This window comes from Dama dama, chromosome 9, assembly GCF_033118175.1.
Source record: "Dama dama isolate Ldn47 chromosome 9, ASM3311817v1, whole genome shotgun sequence".
Taxonomy (NCBI): Eukaryota; Metazoa; Chordata; class Mammalia; order Artiodactyla; family Cervidae; genus Dama; species Dama dama.
In genome coordinates this window covers 96019904-96034467 of record NC_083689.1, presented here as the reverse complement: position 1 = coordinate 96034467, position 14564 = coordinate 96019904, and the positions used below count along the sequence as shown (strand labels likewise).

Here is a 14564-nt window from a genome sequence, read left to right as displayed (position 1 = left end):
AGTGTTCCTGGGTAAACTGGCTTCTAGGAGTCACTGTATCAGGAAGCACCAGAGTCTGGCCAAGCCCCTGGGGCCATATTTTGAGTCTTGTCTGGTTATCAGCTATTTTTTCTGCATTCCTGCAGCCCCTGGGATACCAGCCTTTTCATTTTCCTGTCTTTTTCCTGAAAGTTTCTCTGCTCCCAAGTTTGGCCCAGCCTAGGACAGAGGGCAGACTTGTCTTTCTAGCTACCTCTGACGTTCTTGAAAACCAGGAAAAGATTTTATTCTTCATTAGAACTGAGGACTGGGAAAACTTCAAAATTCGGAAGTCTGACAGTTTTCTTACGGTCTTTATTCCTGGTCACCACCCTTTCCCGGTTCCAAAAGGTCATCCCCTTTTCCTGAGCCTTCCTGCCATTTCTTGCCTCCTCTTTCCGGCTTGAAGTCAGACTTGTAGTACCTCTCCCGCTCCTGTGTATTAGCAGTAGCAGCTACCACTTACCATGAGAACACTTATCTGGGCCAGGCACCGTGGAAAATACTGCGGGATAAACATCTCATGTGATCCTCATCTCCCTTCTGAGGGTGATTCCAACACCACCCCATCTAACACCATCCGGCAGAGAGGAAACTTGGAGCTGCAGACGTGAAGTCACTTGCCTGAATCCACCTGGTCTCAGCGGCTGCTGACAGATTTGGAAGTAGGTCGTCCTGACCCTGAACCGCTGCTTTCAACCTCTACACACTGGTCCCCGTGGACCTCTGCTTCAGGAAGTCCTTTCCCAGCTTGGAGGCCCAAGGCAGAGAATGACAAGAACAAACAGCGGCATGCTGGAAGAATACTCAGGCCCCCACAGGGACACAGGCAGCCACTGGCCTTCCAATGACCACAGGCCTGAGTGCCTTCAGGCTTGATGCCTAACGATGCATGCTCGCAGCCAGCATATACAGGGGAGGCTATAATAGATTTTCTTCATGCATTACCCCAACTGGTACCTAACCCGAATTACCTCCATCACCTCTCTTTTATGAAGTTGAATGTTTCTCAAACATTTCCTCACCCATGTGCTCTTCAGACAAGTAAAAAATTCTCACGACCACTGCCCCAAGTTCTGGTTTGGTCCCCGCTGGTCCCTTCCCTCCGTTCCACCTTTTGCATTTTCCCATGTTGCCCACCAAAGGATCTTGCCAAAAGTCAGTTACTGTCGTTTGACTCACAAAAGAAATCCTCCCTTTTTCATTTTTCATATATAAAATTATTGTGTAATATTGAATAGGGTTTTCAGAATACATGCCCAGACCTATTTAAAATATTTAACATCTCAGATGGCACAAACTCCGACCAATCAGAGTGCCTTCTGGTCCTTATGGCATGCTGGAAAATTCCAGCAGGACACAACCGAACCGGGTCCTGGTGTCTCTGCTGGTTTGCCACAGAACTCCACTGGGTGAGAAGGAAAGATTGCATAATTCTCTTTCTCCTTTCTTTGAGGTAAACCTTTCTTCCTAACTAATTTTTTTCCCCTGCACAATGGATGGAATTATCAAGGATGAGTAACAATGGCTAGGTGCATTACTGTGTCAGACTGAGGCCCTTCCAGCCCATTGAGTTGCATCATCCATTAAGTCCATTAAGGTGGCGTCAGCTGACTGCTCCCCTTAATGTTCAACTATTAAGAGACTCGGCAGGTGTCTACACAACAGCCACCCCTACTTCTTCCTCCCAGGGGAATTTCCATTTGCTTTTTTAGGTCATGAAGGGGTGAGGTACCGGGTTTCATAATCCTTGAACACGGAGCCAGTTGTGGAAGATGAGGCTGCACCCAAACGTGAACAATTCCTGCACCTGCCTGTGTAGGAGCGTGGTGACATGGCAGGGACTCACAGCCCATGAGCAACGCTCACAGCACAGAGCTGGCAGAAGTAATGTCAGAAGTGATGTCCAAAGCATGGAACCCTGCTCAGCCCAGCGAAACAGCAGCGGGACCCAAAAGAGATGGAGCCAGCGTCAGGAGGAAGGTGAACAGTACCAGGGACATCAAGCAGCTGCTGAAAGGGCTTATTACTAAGTGCACGTGAAACACCCTCTGTTGATCCCCAGAAATAAATGGAAGGTGTCTGCCAGGACTGCAGCTCTCCACTGGAAGATTCAGGGGAAGAAAAACAGCAACAGTGAAGGAGATGTAATACTTTTGTTCCCCAATAATAATAAGAGATTCAATGAAATCAGACTTTCTGGAGGGCCTATGAATAAGTAGTAGGGGGACTGTAAAGGTGAGATTTCCTTCTCAAGACCCCACTGCAGGCACGTTATAGAGCAGGGCAGTCAAGGGATCCCTGGGATTCAGAGAAGGGAGAAACTGAATGATCAGCCCTCAGATCTTTGTAGGTGTGTGTGCTAACTTGCTCAGTCATATGACTCTTTGTGACCCTAGGGACTGTAGCCCACCAAGTTCCTTTGTCCATGAGATTCTCCAGACAAGAATACTGGAATGGGTTGCTGTGCCCTCCTCCAGGGAATCTTCCTGACCCAGGGATCGAACCTACATCTCTTATGTCTTCTGCATTGGCGGGTGCGTTCTTTACCACTAGCGTCACCAGGGAATTCCCGGATCCCTTGAATCTCCAATTCCCAGCGGGGAGAAGCCCCGAGGTTCTCCAATATTAACATTCCCTGGCACTTAATTTCTCTTGGTCCTCTGACTTCTCTCCTCTGAGTCCCCTGTGGCTGTCTATGCAGCACTGTGGGCTCTGGATCACTCTGAGTGCCCTGAGTTCTCTGAAAGAATGCACTCATGTGACAAAGACTCATTGTAGCAGTCCTGCTAGATTGAACCAACCCCAAACCCCAAACCCAGGAAACTGGTTAAATGTATCACAGTCCACTCATAAAATGGAATACAAAGTAGCATTATAAAGATGCCTTGAGGCTCCATACACTCTGGATAAATGGTTCTGTGACCACAGCAAGGGCAGAACTTCCAGAGAAGATATGCTACTGTTTCAGAGAAAATACATACACAACCATCTCCACCAACTAGAACCCGGGAACCAGGGAACTGTGGCTGCATTCAGAGAGAGGAACTTGAGGCCAGGAACAAAAGGAAGTGTCTCTTTGTAAGACCTTCGGGAACAGTGACCCAGAGTTACTTTAAAACATTTCTAAGGGCTTCCCTGGTGGCTCAGTGGTAAAGGATCTGCCTGCCAGCGCCGGAGACACCGGTTTGATCCCTGGTCAGGGAAGAATCCCACAAGCTGCAGAGCAACTAAGCTATTGAGCCTGTGCTCTCGAGAGCCGGGGAGCCACAACCACTGACGCCCAGCAGACCTCAGGCCGCTGGCTGCAGCAAGAGAAGCCACCACGAGGACAAGCCCACACACTGCAACGACAGAGCAACCCCCGCTTTGCGAAACTAGAGAACAAGCCCACGCAGTAATGAAAACCCAGCAGGGCCAAAAGAAATAAATAACACATCTAAGAGGAAGGAGGGGGAGAAGTCAGCCTCCCAGAAGCATCAGGAATCAGCTGCGGCTTCACTCAAGGTGTTCTGGAGGCGGCGGCGGAGGACTCCGAATCCACACCCCACAGCAAACCGCAGAGGTTTCCGGCCCCCACGTCCCTCTTTAACTCGCTGCGGGGTGCTCCTCTGCCGACCTCCCCATCGCACCTCCCGCTCTGCTGGACCTGCTCAGGCACCATTCTTCCTTACCCATGCACCAAACGTCAATCCTACCCCCTCCTTTAAAGCCACTGGGTGAAACACCCTTCCTCAATGATCTACCAACAAAGCTGTGTGTGGTGGGAATCACTCCATCACCCTATAGCGCAAGGATCCCACAAATCTGCACACTGCTATATCTAACGTGGATAACCAACAAGGGCCTTCTGTATAGCCCAGGGGACTCTGCTCAATGTTATGTGGCAGCCTGGATGGGAAGGAAGTTTGGGCGAGAATTCAGTTCAGTTCAGTTGCTCAGTTGTGTCCGACTCTTTGCAATCCCACAGACTGCAGCACGCCAGGTTTCCCGGTCCATCACCAACTCCCAGAGTTTACTCAGACTCATGTCCATTGAGTCGATGATGCCATCCAACTATTTCATCCTCTGTCATCCCCTTCTCCTGCCCTCAATCTTTCCCAGCATCAGGGTCTTTTCCAATGAGTCAGTTCTTTGCATCAGGTGGCCAAAGTGTTGGAGTTTCCACATCAGTCCTTCCAATGAATATTCAGGACTGATTTCCTTTAGGATGGACTAGTTGGATCTCCTGGCAGTCCAAGGGACTCTCAAGAGTCCATGGATACATGTACATGGATAAGCTGAGTTCCTTTGCTCTTCACCTGAAACGATCACCGCACTGTTAATCGGCTAAACCCTAATATAAAAGAAAAAGTTTAAAAGCCAGGAGCCGGGCCCCCAGGTCCTCACCCCCAGGTGTCCACAGCCCCCTTCACCCGACTCAGCTGGGGTGTGTCACAGCTCGAGATGCTGAGGGCAGAGGCAACAGGGGTCCCTACTACCGAGGCCCCACCCAACCCGGCCAGGGGGCCAGGCCACACCCACTTCCTGCCCTCAAAGCCCAGTCCCAGCTGTCCCTCTCTCCAATGCCTCCTTCTATTTCAAAGCTAATGTCTGCATTCTAAAACAGAAACCAGTTGGACACCGGCCACTTCTCCATGCGAGGCAAGGGGGTCTGGGGACTCAGAACACAACAGCCTGAGCGTTGTTCCCGAGAGGGGCGCAGGGGAAAACGCCACACAGGAATCATCAACCTGCAAGTCTGCTACACCCTCCTCTCAACACATCTCTGAGCTTTTTCAAAAAAGGACCTTGATATTATATTTTATTTGGTTTGGCTTCTCTGGAGCAAAACATGAAGGAAAAGTGGGCTACAAAAGAAGCTAAAAAAGATACCTAATGCTTCACAAATTTGCCTGTCATCCTTGAGCAGGGGCTATGCTAATCTTCCCTGTCTTGTTCCAATTTTAGTACATTTGCATTGCTGAAGTAAGCACAATCTTTGTGCTTTTTAAGGGAAAATAGTTCCTAAGTGTACATGGGAATATTTCCAAAGGGAGGCAAGGGCACTTCTTAGCCAGCATAACGGAGACCCGGTTTCATGGATTTAATGTCATAGGAGAGTACTTTTCAGTAGAATAGCCCCTCACAGGAGAGGTAAGCTTCCCCAGAAAGACTCCAGGGCATTCCATTCTTCTTAACAAGGTCGGTTCTCAAGAGTTAACTATCTATCTAGGGCCTAACATGCTGGGGTTTTATCAGAGCCTACCTTTCCCGGGGTGGGGTGGGGGGGGACCCAACTCCAAATCCCTCCAACCTTCCACAAGAAAAAGGACAAAGGAAGGAATGTCTTTGGTGGGAGCATGAACCCCAGGGATTCTGATTCAGCAGGTCTGGGGGCTGGAATTCAGACATATATTTTTAAAGCTGCCAGGTACATCTCCTGTGCAGACAGGTTGAAAACTCATCACATACAAACCCAGGCTTTACATCCCCCACCCCCAGGGCCATGAGATGGTTTCCCAGCCCCAATCTCCATCTCTCCATCGTGGGTCCTCAGATGAACCACTCTGTATGTTGTCGGAGTCTTCATGCTCCACACAGTCTCCCGACCAACACACAGAGATGCCAAGGCCCCCTTCTTGAGTTGGCAGCCTTCCTCCTCCTGAGTCTCCCTTGTGGCATCCTGGATGTTGGAGGTAGAGCTCCCAGTCACCCTTCATTGGGCATTAGAGAGGGGGTCAGCTGGCACTACCAGTAACCGCTGAGGCCCTTTGCCCAGGTAACCAGAGGCAATACAGGAGAACAAGGCCACAGCAGGCTTTGGGGAAGCTGCAGGTTAGGGGTCCAGAGTTTCCATGGCCTCGCTGTAAGCTCCTATCCCTAGTGGGCAGGGCCTGGATGTACATCCTTCATCCACAGACGGAGACAAGCCCCTCATCTCTCTGCCCTTCCATCGCCCGTCTCACTAGCTGGGAGCTCAACACCACTTTCCTGACCCCAAGACAACGGGCAGGTGACTCCCAGAGCTCTGAAGCCCTAGCAAGGGCTCCAGGCGAGTGAGCTCGCTTGAGAACAGAGATATCACTCACGGTGGCCCTGTCACTCCTATCGTAAATGGACAGGCTTGGTCCTGAAGTTAGGTGCCTCTCTGGCCTCCTTAATGGGCATCTTCTGCATCAGTTATTTCTAACATTCGTGCTGGGGAAAACACCTTTTCCCTGAAATCTGGTGGGAGGGCGGGGTTCAGATGACTGAGGTGCCATGAGGTGCCTCGTGAGGTGCCCCCGTTCTCAGCATGCTGGGTGCCTGAGGGTCTCAGGAATCCCGTTACCATCAGGCAATGCTCCCATGAGCAAAAGGAGGGCCTCGAAGTCTGGGTCCCTGAGCTGAGATTCCCACGCGCCTTCCTTCAGGGTGACAGCTTCATTCTCAGAAAATCCCCTTGGTTTTTGATCACCCACTGTTTCCATCATAAGGAGACCACCTGTCCCTACGCGTTGGCCCACATCCCAGTCATGGGGCCGCCTCCGGCCGGAGCACCCAGACGTGGCCAGTCGCAGGGGGATGGTCCGTCTTCTCCACAGACACTTCCGTGTTTTAGTAACTCGAAGGCCAAAGGGGAAGCCGTACAATTGCATCTTCTGAGAAGTGTTGAGAGATTACTCCCCAGCGACCTTAAAAAGGCCTCTCACCTTCCCGCCGCCCTGGAGCTGCTGACAGGTCATGCCCTTTGAGATGAACCTTCAAGCTCAGTCTGCCCTCAGCCCTCTGGTGGCCCCCAGGCCTGCATAAGTGGGGGGCCTGGGCCTGCCAGGCTCTGTCCCCTCTGTCTCTCATGTCCATCTGTCGGGCAGCTCCCAGCGAAGCTATGCTTGGTCACGGGGATGTGTCACGTCTGGGTCACCACCCTCTGATTCTCTCATTTCCCAGCAGAGCATCAAGAGTTGATGACATCATTTTCATTGTTGGCCTTTTTGGTTTTTTAAAAAATATATATTTATTTTTGTTTATTTATTTGGTCATGCCGGCTCTCGCAGTTGTGGCATGTGGGATCTAGTTCCCTGACCAGGAATGGAGCCCAGACAGGCCCCCTCATTGGGAGCATGGAGTCTCAGCCACTGGACCACCAGGGAAGTCCCTCTTTTTTTTCTTCTTACATGAATACATCCTTACTGTACCAGTTTCCAACAATACAGAAGTCTACAGAGCAAAGCTGAAAACCAACACGGTTCCCTCAACTCTCCCGCTCAGAGGCCACACCAGCCACAGCTTGCTGTAGTTTTCCAGGCTTCTTTCTGGATAGTTACACCACAAACAGGATATGGGTCCATGCACACGTGGACTTAGATTTAGATATTAAGATTTAAGATTTAGGTATTACTTTGTAACTTTTAAAATTTGAAGTGTTTTTCATTGGGAAATCACTCGTGTTAGGATATAAAGATCTATCTCATTCATATGCAGATATATAATATAAATACACACATATAGCAGAATCTCATACCCTACATTTTTATTTTCATACAAAGGAGACTTGCCGCTGACAACCTTGGAAGGCAGAGTAAGTGGCTCATGGTTTCGGATATCACTGTGGAAGTCTGAGTGACATCCAAGCATGCTGCTGAAACTGATGCCTTTGAAAGAGCTGTAGAAATGATGCAAAACTTTGGTTTCATACCCTGGAGAAGGAAATGGCAACGCACTCCAATATTCTGGCCTGGAGAATTCCACAGACAGCGGAGCCTGGCAGGCTATACAGTCCACGGGGTCGCAGAGTCGGGCACGACTGGACAACTGACACAGTGCCTAAGAACAGTGCCTGCACACGCGTGAAAATATAACCACTGCTGCCACAGAGGCTACTGGAGCTGTCTGCAAACATCCCTCTTGGTCAGCATAATGTGTTCATATGTATTCACTACATGAAACATCTCATTCATGTCTTACAGGTGGGACAGATCAATCGAAAGTTGGGTGTCAGTTTGCTAGTGTTAATGTTTGGTTTCATAAAAAAATCTACTCATGTTTTTAAAGCACTTAAATCTGTAGAGCCACCATTATGGAAAGCTCAGTAATGCTAACAATAATTATAAAATATACCTTCAGTGCAGTGCAATATGTTCCTATTTACTGTAAGAGGCAGTAGAGGAATCATAGTTATACTTTGGGGTGGGGTGGGGGGACACTCCCACCCGCTTAGGGAATAGTAAGGTCTAAGGCTTCAGTGCAAACAGTTGTATTATATCACATTCCTGAGGTAATCTTTCTGCCAGGCTAGGTTATCACTAGCTTAAACATAATAATAAATAAAACCACCACAGGAAAAGGGCTTCCCAGGTGGCTCAGACGGTAAAGAATCCACCTGCAATGCAGGAGATCTGGGTTTGATCCCTGGGTCAGGAAGATCCCCTGGAGGAAGGCATGGCAATCCACTCCACTATTCTTGCCTGGAGAATCCCATGGACAGAGGAGCCTGGTGGGCTACAGTCCACGGGGTCGCAAAGAGTCAGACAGGACTGAGGTGAGTTAGCATAGCACAGCACCACAGGTGAAAAGAAAAACAAAGGAGATTGTCCTAGTAGACATGGTTGTGCACTTTGATTTTTAACAAGTTTTACTCATTTGTTTTCATTTTTGGCCATATCGTGTGGCATGTGGGATCTTTGTTCTCCAACCAAGGATTGAACTCACACCCCATGTGTTGGAAGGCAGAGTCTTAGCCACTGGAGCACCAGGGAAGTTCTTGCACTTTAATTTTTAGACCCTAGAAACCTTAGCACAGAGGGGTAGACAGATATAATTTTATTATGAACAACGGCATCCTCTTCCAGCATTTGGATGGAAATTTATTAATCAGAAGTCCATTGAAGAACATTTTTCTATCTTGAAAGGAACTCCATACCTATGGAGGAATCATGAAAGGAGGCTGCATAGAAAGAAATGGAAAGGAAGCTTCCAGAACGAGGAATGGCTAAGATGCTGGCATCTCACAGTTCATCTCCTGACACTCTGGGAATGCTGTCCAATAGTTTCTGTCAGCTTACGTCTTTGTCTTCCAGTTTCAGCTTCTTTTAGTCTTACCTTAAGCACTTTGGACAAGTCATTTCAAATTAACAGGTCCATATACATGTGCCCAGCGCCTGTCTCCAGGTGGGACAAGCTGCCTTTTCCCATTCAAGGTGCCACGTCCCTGAGTGATTCATTTCCTTTAGCATCTCAGCTCACATGTAAGGAATTTTCCTCAGAGCCAGCTGTGCATAAATTGAGCTCCCACCTCTGTGAGAGGCAGGCGTCGCACACCTGGTGATCTGAAGAGATGAATGTGTTGATGCATTGGCAGCTAATTGGCTTCTGATGGTTTTCCTCTAGTGCTGCCTCCTTGGCCAAACAGACCGAGGTTACCTGTAGTGTGATGTTAACCAGAGGAAAGCTGTGTTTCCCAAGAAAAGGCTTGAAACTGCTTTTTTAAAGCTTTTATAGCTCGGTTCAGTATTTCTGACATTGCTGCTCCCATTTAGTCATGCAGTCAAGCATCCATAATACTTGCTGATGAGCCTGACTTTCCTGTTACTGAGCATAACTTTAAAAAAAAAAAAAATTACTGTTTTTTGATCCCTGCCACTGAACCAGTTTTTCATCTCCATTTTGACATCAACCCCTCCCCACTCTGTTCTTTCACCATCTTCTCCTGGCGTCACTTGCCTCCTCTCCAGCCTGGAGCCCACGGTCTGCTGTTCCAGCCATGTGTCGGCTGGAGCCTGGAGTCTCCCTTGGGCTTCTCACAGCTGCCCCCTGTCTTGCTCCCGCCCCCCAGCCTCAGAACCACCCCCCAGACTTGGCCCCCAGCACCAGCACTCCCCGAAAGATGTGCCCTTCCCCCTGGTTCTCTGTCCCCTACCCTCAGCTCTGTCTGCTCTCTCACTATATATTCCTCCTTCAATCGGCGACTTACTGTTCAAAAAAAAAAAGTACTCAATGCTCCATCATAAAATATACTTTTTCTCATTAAAGATACTTTTTCTCTCCCCTGCTGTTTCCTTAAGCTATTACTCTGTCTTCCTCACTTCCCTCTGTCCTGCCAAAGCTCTTTAAACTTATTCTATACTGCTTTTCTCCACTCCTTAATGCCCAATACTACTTTAAATAAGTAACAAATTAAACATAAAAATGCATAACTTTTATGCAGATGGTGACTGCAGCCATGAAATTAAAAAATGCTTACTCTTTGGAAGAAAAGTTATGACCAACCTAGACAGCATATTAAAAAGCAGACACATTACTTTGCCATCAAAGGTCCATCTTGTCAAGGCTATGGTTTTTCCAGTAGTCATATATGGATGTGAGAGTTGGACTCTAAAGAAAGCTGAGCACTGAAGAATGGATGCTTTTGAACTGTGGTGTTGGAGAAGAGTCTTGAGAGTCCCTTGGACTGCAAGGAGATCCAACCAGTCCATCCTAAAGGAAATCAGTCCTGAGTGTTCATTGGAAGGACTGCTGCTGAAGCTGAAACTCCAATACTTTGGCCACCTGATGCGAAGAGCTAACTCATTGGAAAAGACCCTGATGCTGGGAAAGATTGAAGGCAGGAGGAGAAGGGGATGACAGAGGATGAGATGGTTGGATGGCATCACCGACTCGATGGACATGAGCTTGAGTAAACTCTGGGAGTTGATGATGGGCAGGGAGGCCTGGCGTGCTGCAGTCCATGGGGTCACAGAGTCAGGCACAACTGAGCAACTGAACTGAACTGAAACAGAAGTGATACATGCAGAGAGTAAAGATTCAGGGAAGAAGGCATAACATGGAATAAAAAGCTCCTACTTGGGAGAGAGGAATGAAGAAGCAGAGCACTGAGGATTCTGAGAGCAGTGAGACGACTCTGAAGGATAGATACATGTCATTCTACATTTGTTCAACCTTGTAGAATGTATAACCCAAGGGTAGGTAGCCTGTCTCTTCTCCAGAGGATCTTCCCGACCCAGGAATGGAACCGGGGTCCCGCATTGCAGACAGATTCTTTACCAGCTGAGCTACCCAGGGAAGCCCACAACACCAAGAGAGAACCCTAATGTTAACTACGAGCTTTGGGGTGATAATCATGTGTCAGTGTAGGTTCATTGGTTGTAACAAACATAACAAACTTTGGGGGGGGCATGGTGATAATGGAGGAGGCTCTGTATGTGCGGGAGCAGGGGTTATATGGTAAATCTCTGCACTTTCCTCTCAATTTTTTTTGGTAAACTTAAAACTACTCTTAAAAAGAAATCTATTAAGGAAAAAAAAAAAAACTGAAAAGATCTCATAACTAAAGTAGGATTCATAGTCACACTGGGGGCAAAGTGCATAGACATCAGGCTCTTGTTTTCCTTTGTGGAAGGCATACGGGGTCAATGCTGATTAACATACCTGAATATTGTACACACACAAACACACACACACATACATGCCCCAAACCATCCCGCCCCTTCCCACAAGTCAGCTCTGAAGACCTTTAGGCTGAAAGCTGATCACACCCTACGTTGACCCTGTTGACCCTGAGGGAGCCCGTGAGCAGAAGGCCTACCCCCACCTTCAAACAGTGCCGGAGAAGCCATCAAGTCCCCCTGCTGCCTGCGGGATGAGCCCCGGGTGCCTCGGCCTGCTTACCAGATCTCCATCGCAGCACTGCAAATCGCCCCCAAACGTATCTGCCTGCAATCGCAGGCATTTATTATTCCCAGGCAGCATGTGAGGGTGAGGAGTCCACGGACAGTTGGCTGGCCCAGGCCTTCATGAGGCTGCAGCCGAGGTGCTGGCTGAGGCCGCGGCTACCTGAAGCTGGACTGCAGGACGCGCCCCCCGAGACGGCTCAGTCCATGGCTGCGAACTGGACCACCAGGTCTATGCCTCCCGGACTGGTACGTGGAACCTGAGTGGGGCTCACAGCGAGGCTGTAGGCACAGCGACGGATCCAGGAGAAAGCAAGGCAGAAGCGCAGTGTCCTGGAAGTCCTAACTCCGAAGTCATGCCCATCATTCCCACTCTAGCCTGTTCATAGAGGTCAGCCCCGTGCAGCGTGAGACCGAACTGCACTCCAGGAGGCCCGTGCCGCCGGGCCAACTTAGACACCCCCTCCCGCGGCTTTACCACAGCACTTCTGCCTGGGGCCTCGAGTGCCACCAGTCCTTGCCGGTTCTTGGCCGGCATCCTACTTTTTCTGCCAGGTCGGCCTCAAATGGCCACCTGAATAGTGATCACTGTGACTTCAGATAATTTTATATTGTTTGAAACTCTTACAGGGAGAATGTGTCTTATAATTTAAAATGTTTTCAAAATAAAATACTACCGACTTGATCAGGTTACCAAACCCTCATCTGACTGCTGGTCATGTCACTAAAGATGACTGTAGAAATTAATTGATTGATTGATTAATAGGGCCCTGAGTTGCTTTTCAGAAAAACAATATATATTGCTTTTATACTGTATTGTGTGTGTGTGTGTTAGTCACTTAGTCGTGCCTGACTCTTTGTGACCTCATGGACTGTAGCCCACCAGGCTCCTCTGTCCATGGGATTCTCCAGGCAAGAATACTGGAGTGGGTTGCCATTTCCTTCTCCAGTGTGTATGTATATATATACATATTATACATTACATATATGATATATTTTATATACACACACACACACACACATATATACTTTAAAATTTTATGCAAATAGAATCACATGCTGTTCTGACCTTAGTTTTTTAAAAAGTTCATTAAGATATCCAGGCACAAGTATCTGGGAACAGTGGCTGCTCCTGGTGAGAGGATCTTAGCAGCTGGGACATCAGGGTGAAGGAACAACTCTTCTTTTACTGTATACTAACACCAATCTGTATTATTAGAATTTTGCAACATGTTGTCTTATTGCCTATTTAAATCACTTAAAATTATATATCTTGAAGACCTTTTTTAGGAACACATATATAACTTGCTATTTTTAAAGCTTTCAAGTTAGCTATGTAGATTATCATGATTTGTGTAATTACTTCCTTATTTATGTGTTTGGGTCATTCTCAAGTTCTCCCGGTGGCTCAGTGGTAAAGAATCCACCTGCAATGCAGGAGATGCAGGTTTGATCCCTAGGTTGGGAAGATCCCCTGGAGAAGGAAATTCAAAACCCATTCCAGTATTCTTTTTTTTTTTTTTTTTAACTCCAGTATTCTTGCCTGGAGAATCCCATGCACAGAGGACTCTGGAGGGCTACAGTCTAGGGGGTCACAAAGAGTCACACATGATTGAGTGACTAACACTTTCACTTTCTTTCCAGTATTCCTGCTGGGACATCCCATGGGCAGAGGAGCCTGGCTACATACAGTCCATGAGGTTGCAATGAGTCAGAGATGACTTAGCAACTCAACAACAGCTCATGAGTGTTTGGGTTGTTCTCAGGATTTAGGGTGGTGGTTGATGCTTCCACCAACAATATCATGAGCAGAATCCTCATACGTACTCTTTGTAATGTGTGGACACTGCCTCTCTTCCGGCTTCCAGGCTTTTCCTCTTGCATTGTCTGTACACAGATCTCGTGCTGGCTCCTTCTTGTTGACTCATCATTGCACATGGTGAGATTTTCTGGACAAGCACTTGCAGGAGATCCATTTAAGTAGAAGACCGAGGTCAGGTTCCAAGCCTTCGGGAATGTCCTCATGATCCAGGGTGTGGGTGAGAGATTGCTCCAGGTGCAGGACGCGCAGATGGAGGGCTTGAGCCCTGCAGTCCCTCTTCTGTCCCCGGCTTCCAGCACGTGGCTTGTGGGTGAGCATGCAGGCTCATCCTCGCCTCTTCTGCTTCTCAGGAACAGGCTGGGTGCAGAGTAGCCTCCACCAGCCCTGCACCCTGTCCCTGCTAGGGCAGAAAGGAATTTGGCGTTTGCACCTCTGTGAACCTGATCCCTTAAAGAGGTGAAACAGGCCAACTTTTCTGAGATCTAAGGGTCCCGTTGCCACTTCTTCCACCACTCTTCTCTGACTGCTCTGGGCGTGCCTTCTGCCAATTCTGTGTAATATACTCACACAGTAACAAGCAGACAAAAAAAAAAAAAAACACTGCAAAGGGTACATAGGAAGCAGGTTTCCTCTCATCCCTGACCCGCATTCAGTCCCAAGTCCACTTCACCCCAAAGTCAGTCTCTGCTCCCCATTTCTGGTGCGTCCCTCTAGAGACACCCTGCGCATGCCAGCTCAGTCACATCTGACTCTGTGACCCTGTGGACTGCAGCCCACCAGGCTCCTCTGTCCACGGGATTCTCCAGCTGAGAATACTGGAGTAGGTTGCCATTTCTTTCTCTAGGGGAATCTTCCCGTCCCAGGGATTGAACCCACATCTCCTGCATCTGCTTCATTAGCAGGCTGATTCTTTACCATCCTGCTACCTGAGAAGCCCAGAGATAGTCTGGAGGAGGAAATGGCAACCCAATCCAGTATTCTGGCCTGGAAAAGCCCCATGGACAGAGGAGCCTGGTGGGCTACAGTCCATGGGGGTCACAAAGAGTCAGACATGACTGAGAGAGAGTCTCTATATATTTAAATATACGAAGCTG

General features: G+C 48.4%; 1 non-coding gene across 1 annotated transcript; it reads right to left on the bottom strand.

Annotated features, from left to right (window-relative positions):
* Positions 1-4885: 4885 nt before the first annotated feature.
* LOC133062983 (U6 spliceosomal RNA) lies at positions 4886-4996 on the bottom strand. The gene has a single exon (XR_009694301.1). It is a non-coding gene; the product is annotated as a U6 spliceosomal RNA (small nuclear RNA).
* Between the last annotated feature and the right edge of the window lie 9568 nt (positions 4997-14564).